The following is a 15,063-nucleotide window of genomic DNA, read 5'->3' on the forward strand; positions in this document are numbered from 1 at the left end:
CATTGATGGCTTTTCTCTCCCAGAAGTGCTCATAGCAGCTTCTAGAACTTTGAAAACTAGTCAGCAGGAAGAAGGTTCCAAGTCATTCCCACATTGGTTTCTCTGTAGCTTACAATAAAAATGTATAATGTCTCCAGGAAGAGAACCATATCCTCCAGCCTCTCATAAGCAACCATTCCTCTTACTAAGAAACCGCTATGCTTTTTGGAGAGGATTTCCTGCTCAACAACTTCTACAGAAGTATGTTATACCTGGCACTTGTATGATACTTTTGGTAAAGTATTAAATATAAAATTCTAAAGCAATTTTCTGGACGTTGAAAGTGAAGTTGATAGCATTATTAAACAAGAAAATGCACCAACACTATTTTTACTGGTACATTTTACAATCACCAAATATTTACTTAATGATAGTTTAAGTGTCTACCTTTCCCTTCCAATCCAGTTTTGTAAGTCATAACCAACACATACAAGTTGTACATGCATTTAAAGTGTATAGTGTGATGTTCTGGCAAACCCGTATGATGTATAGTGATCACACAATCAATTTACTGATTATGTTTTACAATTTCCCTAAATATGTTTTTATCCAGAGTCTATGTGTTGAAAATTCATAAGATATACTTACTGAGCAGTCTCTCAGTATAAAGCATGGTGTCATGGACTCTGGTCACCATATGCTGTACACTAGATGTCCAGAATGTCTTCATTTTTCATGACTACACCTTCCTCCAATATGTCGCAGCTTTCCTTATCACCATCACTCTGGCCCTGGCAAACAACATTATCCTCTCTGCCTCTACAAAGTGAGCTATAAAAATTTAGACTGCCCATACATATGAAACTGTGCAGTATTTGTCTTTCTATGCCAAGTTTATTTCTCTTGGCATAATTTCCTCTAGGTCCATCTCCATTATCATAGATGAAAATCTTCTATTTTTTCTTATGTATAGATAATATATCATGCTATCTATATATACCATTTTTTCTGTGTACATTTATCCACCAAAAGACACAGGTTGAGTCCATATAGTACCTATTGTGAATGTCACAGTGAATAGGAGTGTGCAGATAGTGCTTCAAATCACAAACTTCATTTTCTATTGCTATATACCAGCCTGGACAGAATCTCTGGATTATATCATAGTTTTACATTTAATTTTTTTTACAACACCCCACAATTACTGCAACAATTACATTTCCCTTTGAGGTACACAAAGTTGCCATCTTCCTCACACTATGAGCAACACTTACTATCATTTGCATTTTCATAATAACTATTCTAGCTACTAGCTAGAAGCACCACCTTATTACCATTTCACATTGCATTTCCCTTGGGACTGATGATGTAGTTACACTGTTAATCCATTGTTTGTCTTCTGCTTAAAAACATCTATTCCAATCTTTTGCTTCCATTATAGTTAGGGCACTTGTTGTCTTGCTTTAAAGTTGTTTTTCATCTTTATGCATTTCGGGTAATTATCCCTTATTAAATATGTGGCTTGGAAATGTGCTTTTAATGTCATGTAAATGGTCTTTTGTCTTTTATTTTCTTTACCATAATAAATTTTCTATTCCACGTGTTTATTTTTATTTTTGTTAGATGAGTCTTTGAAGTCATATCCAAAAAGTTATTACATAAACCATAAAGAAAATTTAGTAAGTTTTATTCTCACAGTTTACAGTTTCACATCTTATGTCTAACTTTCTGCTGTGTTTGGATTTGGTCTATCCTTTAAAGATAGTTTTTATAAGAAAATGTCTGTGTTCTTTGTTCCCAGACAGTGGCACTGTGGCCAAGTGTTTGTAGCTAAAGCCTATACTCACCAAATTGGAAAATCCTAAAGAAATGGTAATTTTCTTGATATATAGTACCTCAAACTGATATCAGGATAAGATAAGCAATTTAAAGAGACATGAATCCCTTAGTGAAATAGAAGCAGTGATTAAAAGTTTCCCAACGAAAAAGAGCTCAGGGCCAGGTGGTTTTAGTGCAGAAGTCTACCAGATAGTCAAAGAGGAAATGATGCCAGTTGTCCTCAAATTATTCCACAAAAAGTAGAAACAGGAGGAACATTTCCCAGTTCTTTTTAATGATGCCAAAGTTACTCTGATACATAAACCAAATAAAGATACAACAAAGAAAGTGAATTATAGACCAATTTTCTGTATAAACATAGATGTAAAAAATTTCAACAAAATACTTGCAAATTAAATCCAAGAACATATCAAAAAGCTTACCCAGAGTAATAAGGTAGGGTACATGCCAGAAATGTAGTGATGATTCAACACATGAAAATCAGTAAAGTTATCTACCACATAAATAAAACTGAAAAAAGAAAAAGAAACACGATCATTTCACTGGATGCAGAAAAGGTCTTTGACAAAATCTAACACTCCTTCACGATAAAATGGCTAAAAGGACTAGGAGTAAAAGGGCTGTACCTCAGAATAAGAGTGACAATTTATACAAGCCACGATCAGTCTAAATGGAGAGAAACTCAAATCTTTTCTACTAAAATCTGGAACAGGATGAGGTTGTCTACTTTTTCTTTCTTTTTTTCTTTTTTATTTATTTTTCTTTTTTTCTTTTTTATTTTATTTATTTATTTTTTATTTTATTTTTTTTTACTTTTTCTATGAATTCTTAGAGCAATAAAAATGTAATAAAAAATTGGAAAGGAAGAAATCAAAGTGTCTTTATTGGTGGATGAAGTGATTGTATATTTAAGTGACCCTACAATTCTACCAGAGAGCTCCTACAGCTGATAAACACTTTTTGTGAAGTAACAGGACAAAAAGTTAATACAAATCACTAGCCTTCCTCTAGATAAGTAACAAAGGGACTAAGCAAGAAATCAGAGAAATAATACCTTTCACAATAGCTTATTGAGGTGACTCTAACAAAACAAGTGAAAGACTTGTATAATGAAAGCTGAAGGAAGAAATTGAAAATCAGAAAACAGAGTGATCTGTGCTCATTGATCAGTAGGATTGGTACAGCAAAAGTAGCCAGCCAAAATGCAGCACAATGAAGTCTTCATCAAAATTCCAACACAATGCTTCACAGATCTTTTTTCTTTATTTTTCTTTATATTAATTTATTCATATTACATCTCAATGGTTATCCCCTCCCTTGTATCCTACCATTCCTCCCTCCCTCCCATTTTTCCCTTACTCCCCTCCCCAGATCTTAAAAGCACAATTTTCAGCTTCACATTGAAGCAAACAAACAGCCAAAGAAACAAACAAACAAATACTCAGGATAAAAGCAAACAACCCTGAATATTAAAACAAAAACAAATAAACAAACAAAAATAAAACACTGAAGGACTTTTCACTATCTCCCAGGGATATAGGAATAAAACAGCAAGATATTGGCACAAAACAGAGACATTCATCAATGCAATCAAATCAAAGACCCAGACCTCTGAGCATCTGTTTTTGATAAAGAATCCAGAAAAATAGCAACCTTAATAAATGGTTCTGGTCAAAATGGTTGGCTGCATGTAGAAAAATGCAAATAGATCCATAGTTATTACCCTGCACAAAATTCAATTCCAAATGGGTCAAAGACCTCAACATAAAGAGAATGTAAGCTCTTTATGTTGAGTGATCATTGAAAGGTTGCTGACTTCAGGCCTGTGTGGCCTACAGAGACTGTCAAAAGAAGAAAAGGAAAGAAAAGAAAAGAGAAGAGAAGAAAAGGACCTCAACATAGGCTAGAAATGATGAATGTGATAGAAGAGAAAGTGGGAATAGTCTTGAGTTCCTTGGCACAGGAAAAGTCATTCTGGACAGAACTCAGAAGAGGAACTGAGAACAATTAATAAGTGGGACCTCATGAAACTTAAAAGCTTCTGTATGACAAAGGACACAATCATTTGGACAAAGAAACAGCCTACCCAATTTGGGAAAAGATTCTTTATCAACACACATCTGATAGAAGGATACTCTAAATATATATAAATGTTATCTAAAATATATAAATAACTCAAAACTCTCGAAATCAAGAAAATAATCAAGTTTAAAATGGGGCACAAAAATTAACAGATTATTCTTAAAGAGAGGAAATCCAAATGGGTGGGAAGCACTTAAAGAAACATTTTACATCCTTAGCCATCAGGGAAATGCAAATCAACACTGCTTTGATATTTCATGTTATACCAGTCAGAATGGCCAAGATAAATAAGACAATGACAGCTCATGTTACTAAAGATGTGGAGTACTGGGAACACTCATTCATAGCTGCTGGGAATGCAAACTTGTACAGCCACTGTGGAAATCAGTGTTGCAGTTCCTCAGGAAGTTGAGAATAGGTCTACCCCAAGATCCAGCTCTGCCACTCTTGGGCATATACCCAAAAGATGCTTCATCCTACCACAGAGTGACTTGCTAAATCATGTTCGTCTTTGCTCTATTTATAATAGCCCGAAACTGGAAGCAACCTAGACATCTATGAATGGATGAATGGATAAAGAAATGTAGTGTTTTACAAAATGGAATATTACTCAGCCATCAATAAAAAAAAGTAAAATCATGAAAGATGTAGGTAAATTGATAAAGTTATTTAAAAAAAAAACTTCCTGAGTGAGGTAACCCAGACCTAGAGAGAAAAAATATGGCATGCATTTGCTTTTATGTGGTTATTAGCTGTTAAATCTTTGATAAGCAAGCTACAATCTGTATAAGAATAGAGGTTATATATAAGTAAGGGGCTAGTGGGGAGAAATGGGTCTCTCTATGAACAGGAAATAGAATAAATAGTTATAAATGGACAGGATAGGAACTGGAATGGGAAGATCAAACAGGGAGGGAATGGGGAGACAAAGGAGAGAATACAGGGATGGACAGCTAAAGCTAAGGGCCATTTGAGGAGTCATATGACAACCTAGTACAGTAGACACTTACGAAAATAAATATATGTGTAAAGGCGATCTAAATGAGGTCACCAAATAATGGGAGAGAAGGAGTCCAAACTGGACATCTCATCATCAAATAAAGGTTCCAGTATTGGAAATGGGTTACATCTAATTGAGTTTTTGGCCAAAGAGCCCCATAGAAACCCACAAACAACCCAGTCTAATTCCCAGGCTCTTAGTTACTCTCTATAAATGATAGGTCTTATTGCTGAAGAAAACAGCTACATAACTAACTCATTAAACAGGGAAAAGTCCAGATATGATAGAGCTCTCTAGCCTACTAACTAGTCTTCCTGATACTGGAAGTTACTCTGCTTGCTACCAAAGAAAAAAATATAAACACCAACCCAGCTACACATCCTTTAATCTACAATGGTGACTGTAGGCTCAATTTTCTTAACAATTATATTTTTATTATGAACTTAGTAAATGACCCTACCTCCCTTACAACCTGACTAGCCTAAATAAGAAGGAAAGGTGATTAAGGAAAACAGGAATGAAACCTGGGTGTCAGTTCTAGGCACGATTCTCCTGGTGTAGACAGCAATATTTTAGCAGACCAGCAATTCCATCAAATTTGAGACCTGGAGCAACTGGAACCTGAACACTCAGCTGGAGTCCAAAGCCTTGAAACTTTCCCTGGAGTGGTTCTCTCTAGGAGTGTCTCAAAGTGCAGGGATGAACAGCTAAAAACCAAATCCCAACCAACAAAACAAAACAAAACAAAACAAAACAAAAACAAAAAACCTCTGCCTCTTGTTTTTGGTAAGCTGGCAATAACCAACTCCCCCATGAAGTGGTTCAACTTCTAAGTGGAAAACCATCCTGCCTCTCACATCTAAGTGGTAAACATCCTGCTCTCTTCCCTATCCCACACTTGGGATCAAAACAAAAACAAGTTTATCTCCCCTGCAGTGACCTCCCTGTAAAATGCACTATTACAATAGTGGAACAAGACTTATGGGAGTAACCAACAAATATCTGATTTGAGTTAAGGCCTACTCCATGAGACAGAACCTATACCTGACACTGTTAGGGTGGCCACAACATGGGACTAGGTAGGCCATGGACATAAGATACATCCTAAGGCAAAATGCTAATGTTCTGCTAAAGGGCTATAACAATGATAATATTCCTAATGACAGTCAGATATACTCATAGATTAGCCGTCACCCGAAAAACTTCCTTCTTCAGTAGATGGAAACAAATACAGACACTGACAGCCTGACAATGTGTAAAGTGTGAGGCCTTAGAACACTCAGTTAAATGGTGTACCCCAATCAAATTGCCTCCCTCAAGGTTTAGGGAACCTTGTGAAAGAGGAGGCAGAAATATCTTAAGAGCCAGTGGGGACAGAGGACATCAAGAAAAAGGTCCTTCAAACATAGCAGGATTGATGCATGTAGGATTGATCAACTCACGGAGACGGTGGAAGCATACACAGAGCCTGCACAAGTCTGGCCCAGATGGTTCCACGTCCCAAGAGAAGAAGTAGATGTCCTCATCCCTTTGCCAACAGCCAGCTCCTACTGATAATCACTAGCAAATGAAAATTTATATTTCTCTAGTAAAGCCTCACCAAGGAAACAAACAACACTTAAGGGAAGGCACCATGCCCATCAGTAGATGACCAACACAAAACCAACTCAAAGGCATCTTTGGAGATTAATAATGTAAACCAGGGCATTTTTTTTAACCTTACAGATCCTTTCCAGATATATAAATTCATCTGTGTTTATGTTTTTTATGGGATTCTTATGTGTGAATATGTGTGTTTCTGGGTATATGTATGTTATTTGCTTTTATTGGTGCAGGGGTTTTTTTTTTCTTCTGTTTGTTTTGTTGCATTCTTATTTGCTTGTTTTCAGTTTATTCTATTTTATTTTATTATTTTCTAGATGTTTCTTTGTTTTATAACAAGAGTCAGAAAGGGTGTTAGTTCAGATAAAAGGAAAGGTGAGGAAGATCTCAGAGGAATTGAGAGAGGAGAAATCATGATCAGAATATATTTAAAACATGAGAAAAGAAAATAAGAATATATGAAAAATATGTTTTCAGTAAAAGAGAAATAGGAACAAAAATTTATTTAATAAAAAAATGGGGGCAGTGAGGACTGGTGCAAGGGAAACCTACCAGTGTAAAGACCATCAATAAATAGATGGCTGTTAAAGGGTAGCCCTGGGGAAGTACCTCCCTATCTATGCAGGCATTTTGGCTGGTGGGGTCCTGGGATCTTGCGCAGATAACTACAGCCACCTTGAGTTCACTTGTGCTGCAACCAGAAAGCAGTCATGCCCAGAAGACAGCATGTCACAGCTCTCCTCCCCAGTGCTCAATTCTTACATTTTTTCTATCTCCTCTTCTAGCAATGGCTCTGGAGCCATAGAGACAGAGAGTGCCACTAACTGAACTCAGTTGGTTATCAAAAAACAAAATCATGAGTTTGGGAGGAGTGCATGTTGTATGAAGGAAGTTGGCAGAGGGAAATGAGGAGTGGTTATGATAATATTTCATTTTTATACATGTATGAGGGTCTCCAAAATTAAAAAAAGCTAAATTTGAAAATTGGGACATAATACAAGGTCTCAGCTTCTGGAGGTTTTGCAACAGAGAGGTTGTGGGACACCATTTCCTCCTCTCCGTTTTGGCTCCTTGCTATGAGGTCAACAGGCCTTGGCTGATACTCCTGCCTTGATGCCCAGTGATATTTCAGTTCCAAAGCACCAATCCAATGAGTCATGGATAGAAATTGCTAAAACCAGAGTCAAAAATGAACTTTCCATTGTGGGGGTTGATTGTTGAAATATTTGTTACAGCCATGAAAGTTGGTTGATATCTTATCAAACCTACTCTGAGTTTTCTAAAATTCACTGAGGGTTTTGTTTGTTGTTGTGCATATTCCATGAGCTAAGAGCCAGCTTCTTTCTTCTGCACGTGGAGATGTATTTTTCCCATCGCACTTTATGGAGCAACAATCTTGACATTGATGCTCATGTTTCCCTTGTGTAAAATCGGTTCATCATGAGTGCATGCATTTACTTCTGATATTGCTGGTCTCTGTTGGTCTACACCTTAGTTTTGACACCATCACAATGTGATTTTTAGCTATTGAATTTTAGTAGCACATTTTAAAGTCAGGTGACAATGCTGTTGCCAGCTGTGTTCTTGCTTTGGTTGATTGGAGGAACGAGGGTTCATGTGCATGCTAAGAATTTTGTCGTATATTTTTGTGAAATTGACATTGAATTTTGATGGGAATTCTGTTGAACCCACCTATTTCCTCCACCATTAAAAGCATTTTAACACTCTTACTTCCTTGAGCCTATTTATTTTATACTGTTCTAATTTACTTACTATCGTTGTGATAAATACCATGACCAAAAGTAACTTGGGACAGAAAATATTTACTTCATCTCAAGCCTCTGGGTCTCAGGCCATCATGGAAGAAAATAAGGACAGGAACCCAAATAGGAACCCAGAGGCAAGAACTGAAGCAGAACCACAGAGGAATGCTGCTTGCTAGCTTGCTTATAAAAGAACCATCTTCCCAAGGGTAGTGCTGCCCACAGTGGGCTGGGCACTCCCATGTCAATCATTAATCAAGAAAATGTCCCATAGACTTGCCCACAGGCCAATCTGATAGAGGAGTTTTCTCAGTTGAGGTTTTCCCTTCCCAGATGACTCTAACTTGTTTCAGGCAAGGTGACAATAAATAAATAAATGAATAAATCAATAGATAGATAGCAAGCACAGATACATTACCATTCATTCATTCATTTATTTATTTATTTTTGTTTGTTTGTTTGCTTATCTGTAGACAATGTTTCACAGTAGCCCTGGCTTACTTGGAACTTGCTCTATAGGCCAGACTGGTCTCGAAACCACAGAGATCTGCCTTCCTCCCCAATGCTGGTATCAAAGACATGTACCACCATGCTTAATATGTTCAATTTTATTATCAATATTTTAGTTTTATTATTTAGCTCTTTAGCCTCCTTGCTAATATTTGTTTGTCAAAGAGTTTCTAATACTATTGTGAATAAGATTGTTGTCATTATTTTTGTATAGTTTAACATACAGAAAGGCAACATTTTGCGTGTTAATTTTTTTCTTCTGCAGCCTCACTGAATTAACTAATATTAACAGACTTTTGGTAGACCCTTGACTTTTTTTTTTTTTAATGATAGATCACATCACACAAAGAAACTTTCACTTCTTGTCAATTGCTTTTAATTGATGAGTGCCTGTGCCTGGAATTCTCAGTACTAGACTGAAAAGAATTGATGAGCATTAAAATTCTTATTTTATTCTTGGTATAAGAACAAAAGTCAAAAGCTTTTTAACATTAATCCATCTTGGCTGAGACTTCTACATTGGCTTTTATTACACTGAAGTACGTGTTTTTGTGTTGCGCTCACTGAAGGTAGTTGCTGTGAAGGGAGCTCTATATTGACAAATGTTGTTTCTATGTCTATGGAGAGGATCGTGTTATCTTATCAATCATTACCTTGATGCAGTGTGTTGCACTTATTCGTTTCGTATACTGAACAATCCTTGTCTCTTCCTGTTGCATCTACTAATAATTTCTTCACGTTTTTGTATTCCCCATGAATTGGAAGTGCTGGCTTGAGAGCTTACTTGAAATTAAAAAAAATGACCGACTTGTGCTGGTTTTGGAACTAGCCTGTCAATCATTTTCTAGTTCCCTGGATTCCAATCTCCTGCCATTGATTTTTCCCTCTGAGTGACTCACTAATTCCTTAAAGGAAGCCACTGGGGCCTAGAGAGATGGAGCACTTGCTGCTTTGAAGAGGACCTGGGTTCAGTGTCCAGCTCCAATGTAGCAGCTCACAACCATCTGTATCTCTACTTACAGAAAAGTTAGCACTCTCTTCTGTCCTCTGCACTATAAGATGCACACCTGGAGTGCATACATACATGCAGTAAAATTCCTTATATGCATAAAATAAAAGTAAACACATATGTTAAAAAATGTAATCTGCTGAACTCTTTCACTGTTATTATATTGTTCTGGTTTTTCCTTTCAGCACTTATATTAACATTTCTTTATATAAATCAGGTTTCACGATGTTAGTTACATACATATTTTTAATTTTTAAAGATATTTGATGAATTGGGAGGGAGGGGAATTTTAATTTAGAACATGGCTGCTCTGGCAAGAGATCACATGCAAAGATCTTCTAGGTCAGTGTGATCCAGCTGGAATGCCGGAGACCGCAGCAGGCAGATCTCTGAGCTCAGGGCTAGCCTAGTATAGAACAAGTTTTACATAAGAAAAGTGTAGGTGCAGCCATGGTGGTGCAAATCTTTAATCTCAGCACTCAGGAGACAGGTTTGCAGATATCTGAGCTCTAGTCAGTACAGTTTAGGTCGTTTTGTTAAGTCAGTGAGTTGAGAGGCAGCACAGTGGAGTTGAGTTCCTGGCAGGTCAGTTCATGGACATGAGAGGCAGTTTTACTGGGAGCATTTTACAGAGACAGGTTAAAGGGAGAACAAGCTGAGACACAGAAAAAGACAGAACAAGCAAGAGAAGGAGAAGGAGCCAGGAGATGAGAGCAGATTGCCAAAGTTCCTGTGAGGCCAAGCAGAGCAATTTGGTCAGAAGCTGAGAGAAAAGCCAATTTGAATCACTCAGCATGGTGAGGAGTTTAAGCCAGAGCAGCTGAGTTGAAGCAGCCAGAAAGAGTTCAGAAAGAACTAGAAAGGCTGAGCTCATTCAGCAGTAAGTCTCAGAGGTTGAAAACATTCAAGGCCTAGGCTGGATTTTATGGAAGCTGGAAGCTTCCGGGACTAGACTTAGGTTAGCAGATGGAGGCAGTAAACCTCTGAAATGATAATTTCATCAGGAGAATAAAAACTACTTTCACACTGGTGCCTATGGATGATAAGCTTCTTTGTTTTACATGACAATTTTGGTTTAAACTCTATGATATATGACAGAAGTATAGCCATACTTATTCAAATTTTGGAAACCATTTATATGGCATATTTCTTTCTATCTTATCTTAAAAGTTAGTTTATTGAATGCTGTGTATTTTGAATTTCTTTCTTTCAAGTTAGCCAACTTTATCTTTGATGATAAAATTTAATTCATTTACATTTTAGATAATTAATGTTAGAAAGGAATTACTACTCCTGTGGTGTTAGTTATTTTTGACAATAGTTTCTTTTCTTCTTTTTTTATACATGTATGTGTGTTTCTTCTTTGGTAACTTATTTTTCATATTTATATGCATTGATTTCTTTCTCTATTTTGTTTATCTTATACTTTATATCTGTGTGTTTGAAAAAGTACTTACCTTGTTAGCCTTTCCAGAGTGGAATAAATAAGAGAAACCCTTGACAGATTAACTCATTCGAAGATCTTGGGGATGTGGCCATGGAGGCTGTGCATAACTTTTCTGCCCCTGTCTTTAGGTGGTGAGATATGGTACCCAGGTCAAGTGGCAGGCAGGTCTACTTTGTGGGTTCATAAGGCTTCTATAGTTCCTTGCTTTGCAGGAACTATCTTAGCTTTTGAGTGTGTACACAATCTGGCTTAGCCTTGACGTTTGAGAAGTCCGTCTGTAACCAAAGCTATAAATCAAGTCAGATGCTAGGGCCCATAACACAGTTGGATGCTCACTTTCCTTTCCCTACAGGGAAGAGAAGAAGGCAGTTTTCCATTACGATAACAATGCATTGGTGCCTGTGGCAAAGGTACCATCACGTCATGGCTGTGACGGTATGGTACAGTAAGCTGCTTGCATCATGCTGGTCAAGAACTGGAAGAGAGAAAGAGATGAGTGTCCCAACTCCTTCAGCTCCTTCAAAGGCAAACTCTAGGTGACCTAGGACCTCCCATTAGATCTTACCTCTTGTAAGACACTACCTTCAGTGACACCACCCTGGTGACCAAGCTCTTAGGGCTGTGTGAGGAGACCCCCGATTGAAATTATGACATAAAAATATCTTTTGTCGGACGATAGTAAACAAAAGCTTGAAGGATGAATGATATTGAGGATAGGAAATTGGTGTTCTCAACCTTCACTCCTCTTGTTTCTGTATTCCACAGGTGTGTAATCTCTTACTTGGATTCTTTTACTCTCTGAAGTAAGTTTCACAGTTAAAAGTCCTTCATGTTGATGTTTCTGTGAGAAGTGTATCTATTGAACTTACATTATTATCCTGTTGATGTCACTCCTATCTCTGAAGTGGATATACTGTTCTTAGTTCCCTTTTATGTCTTAGAAATACCAACACAATAAAGATGATAATTTGTACTGTATGTTTATGTTACTATGCATTTAATTGGTTTTCTTTTTTTAGGTTTTTATTATAGGTTGTCGTGATAGGTTTTTTTTTTTTACCTGCAAATGTATACGTGCAGCATTTGCATTCCCACTGCCTGCAGAGGCCAGAGGAACTGGAGTTACAGGTGAGCGGGCTCAGGGATTGAACCCAGGACCTTTACAAGAGCAGCTAGTGCTCTCCAGCCCATGTATTTACTTTTGCTGTTGTTATTTGCTTTTATTTTTCAAGACAGGGTTTCTCTGTGTAGCCTTGGCTATCCTGGACTTGCTTTGTAGACCAGGCTGGCCTTGAACTCACAGAGATCTGCCTGCCTCTGCTTCCCTGTGTTCTGGGATAGCAGGCATGCTCCACTGCATCCAGGTCCATGCATTACTTTTAATGACAGTATTTAATGGCGTTTGGGTGCAACATATAGATTTATTCATATGCATATTTGCATACATAGCTACATATATACGTCTTTATTCATATAGAGTTGTTTGTATATGGGTGAATATACCAAATGGTAGTCTGCTACGTCTAGACATATGGCTGTGAGCAGAGTGACATCTGCCTGTAGAAGTGGTATAGTCAGGCTCATTTTGTTATGGTAGGACTGTCTTAACAGTAGATGCAGCTGCCTTCCTAACACTGAGACCTTTGCATTTGTCTCACAGAAGTATGAACAAATTTATGAAAAAGCCAATGGATTTCAGCCATAGACTTTAGGATAGTGTGTCCCTTACAGACAGATTTAGAAAAAAAAAAAACAGCCATGGGATAGAAAGAGTTTGGGGATGATGAACCAATATCTCCATAATCGACTTTCCAATTCAATGAGGATTTTTTTTTATGAGCCACCTGCAACATTGCAGTGATACCTCAATTAACACAGTCTTTGGAACAAAGCCCCTTTGTAATCCTGTTGGCTGGACTGACAGTAGCTCATAAACATGAAGGCATGCTCCCAATGTGGCATTCCATTCGGTGACAAGGTTCCAATTAAGCTGCGTGTATACACATGGCAAACAACAGGGCACATAAGGGCTGTTGGCATCTGCAATCAGTGAGACCAGTCTTAGAATACCCACGGAGGAGGTGAGTGTTTTCTTTCCTCTTGCCTCTTTTTCCCCTTCCTATCTCTGTTTTACAACTAACAGCTATTCCCTCCAACTGGAGTTTCTGATGGCATCTCTTCTGAAAACGTTCCTCAAAGGCCTTTCCGTGGCTAGCCCAATGACCAAGTTAATTCCAAAGCACTCCTTTATACACTTGGTGGTACTTGTTGTAAAATTACAGCTGCTAGTTATACGGGGGATGGAAACCAAACATTTTAGAAAGGACTTTGCACAACTTGTGTCATAATGGATGCACTGCTGCATCACCACCAACTCTCAAGCATCCTTTCTGAATCCTGGATGAGCTCTAAGAACCTTTTCAGAACTAAGTTTCCTTAACTTAATTCAAAATTGACTGAAGACAGAAAGAAAAAAAAAGGATTTTCTCTGTGTCCTCTCTCTCTCTCTCTCTCTCTCTCTCTCTCTCTCTCTCTCTGACTTAGGAGAATGACAGGTATAAATAAATGACGGCAGATCAGCTTTGTGATCTGACTCATGAAAGAAGACAAATGAAATTGATAATATACTATTGCTAGTAATAACTTTGTGGAGAAAACGTGGAGGATTGCAAAAGAGATGAATGAACGATAATTCTGTAAAATCTTGACAGAATGTTTAGGTCTCAAGGCATCATTCACTCTGCACTTGTCCTCCTCCGCATGCATTCACAGCCACACACATCAGAAGGTAACTGCAGCAACCTTTGTGCTGAGTTTCTATGGTGAACGTAGCCTCTATTGCCTTCACTTTGGGTACATACTGAGTGAGGAGAGGGAAATGCTGTATTAATCAATGGAAAAGAAAAGAACAGAAGGAAACTTCAGCATCTCACAGTGTCCACCCAGCTTCCCACCAGTGAGGATTCCCTGCCTCAGGCATTCATGGATGGGGGTGCAGGGAACAGTTCAGCATGCAGAATTTGGTAGCACTGAATTCTGCCCTACTGGTAAAACAACCTTAGACATTTTGCCTGCAACTCTTGGGAGGAAATTTTCTAGGGACGCTTTCCAAACTTAGGATTTTGCTACCATGATTTTGAGGGGCTTAATTTCATGTTCACTAGTGCCAAAATATATATAAGATTTTTTTTACTATAATTCTGTAATCTCAAATTAATGAGAACACTAGAGGGTGTGTTAGCCAACTACCTGGCAAACTGTTCTCATACTCTCTTTAAGTGATAGTCAACTTCTGTCTGACCTTTGTCACTGTATAGGAACTTACTTCCTCACAAGGTAGCCAATGTAAGGACTGAGTTCTCTCTCTCTCTCTTTCATGAGTAGAACATGTCACTGTCATTTCCCTTAACCCAATTGCTCCCTCTAACTCTGATGGCTACAGATTAATTCCTCCAGTCCTTGAGAGTCCTTGAGACATTTGAAGAGGGCTGGCACAATCGTTCTTAAACCTTTCTCCAACTATTTTTCTCAGAGGAGGAGCACGAGGAACAGAATTAGTTTAGAGATGTGATAATTGCTATACATTACATTATTTCCAGGTGGCCATTTTATTCTTATTAGTGTTGCAAGTGCTGATGGAGTGAAAATTAGGTGACAGGAAAACTGTAAAACCTTCAACTCCTAGTTGCTCCAGCAGATCAATGAACCAGCCTGACTTACCTATAATAGCATGAACGGAATGCTGTTGCAGACAGCTGCTTTGAAACAGGAAAGCTCCCGTTCTGGACCCTGTTTTTATTTCTTCTCAGGATCCTTTTGTTGTTGATTATAT

This window comes from Acomys minous, assembly GCF_964271855.1.
Source record: "Acomys minous genome assembly, chromosome: 11".
NCBI classification, from domain to species: Eukaryota; Metazoa; Chordata; class Mammalia; order Rodentia; family Muridae; genus Acomys; species Acomys minous.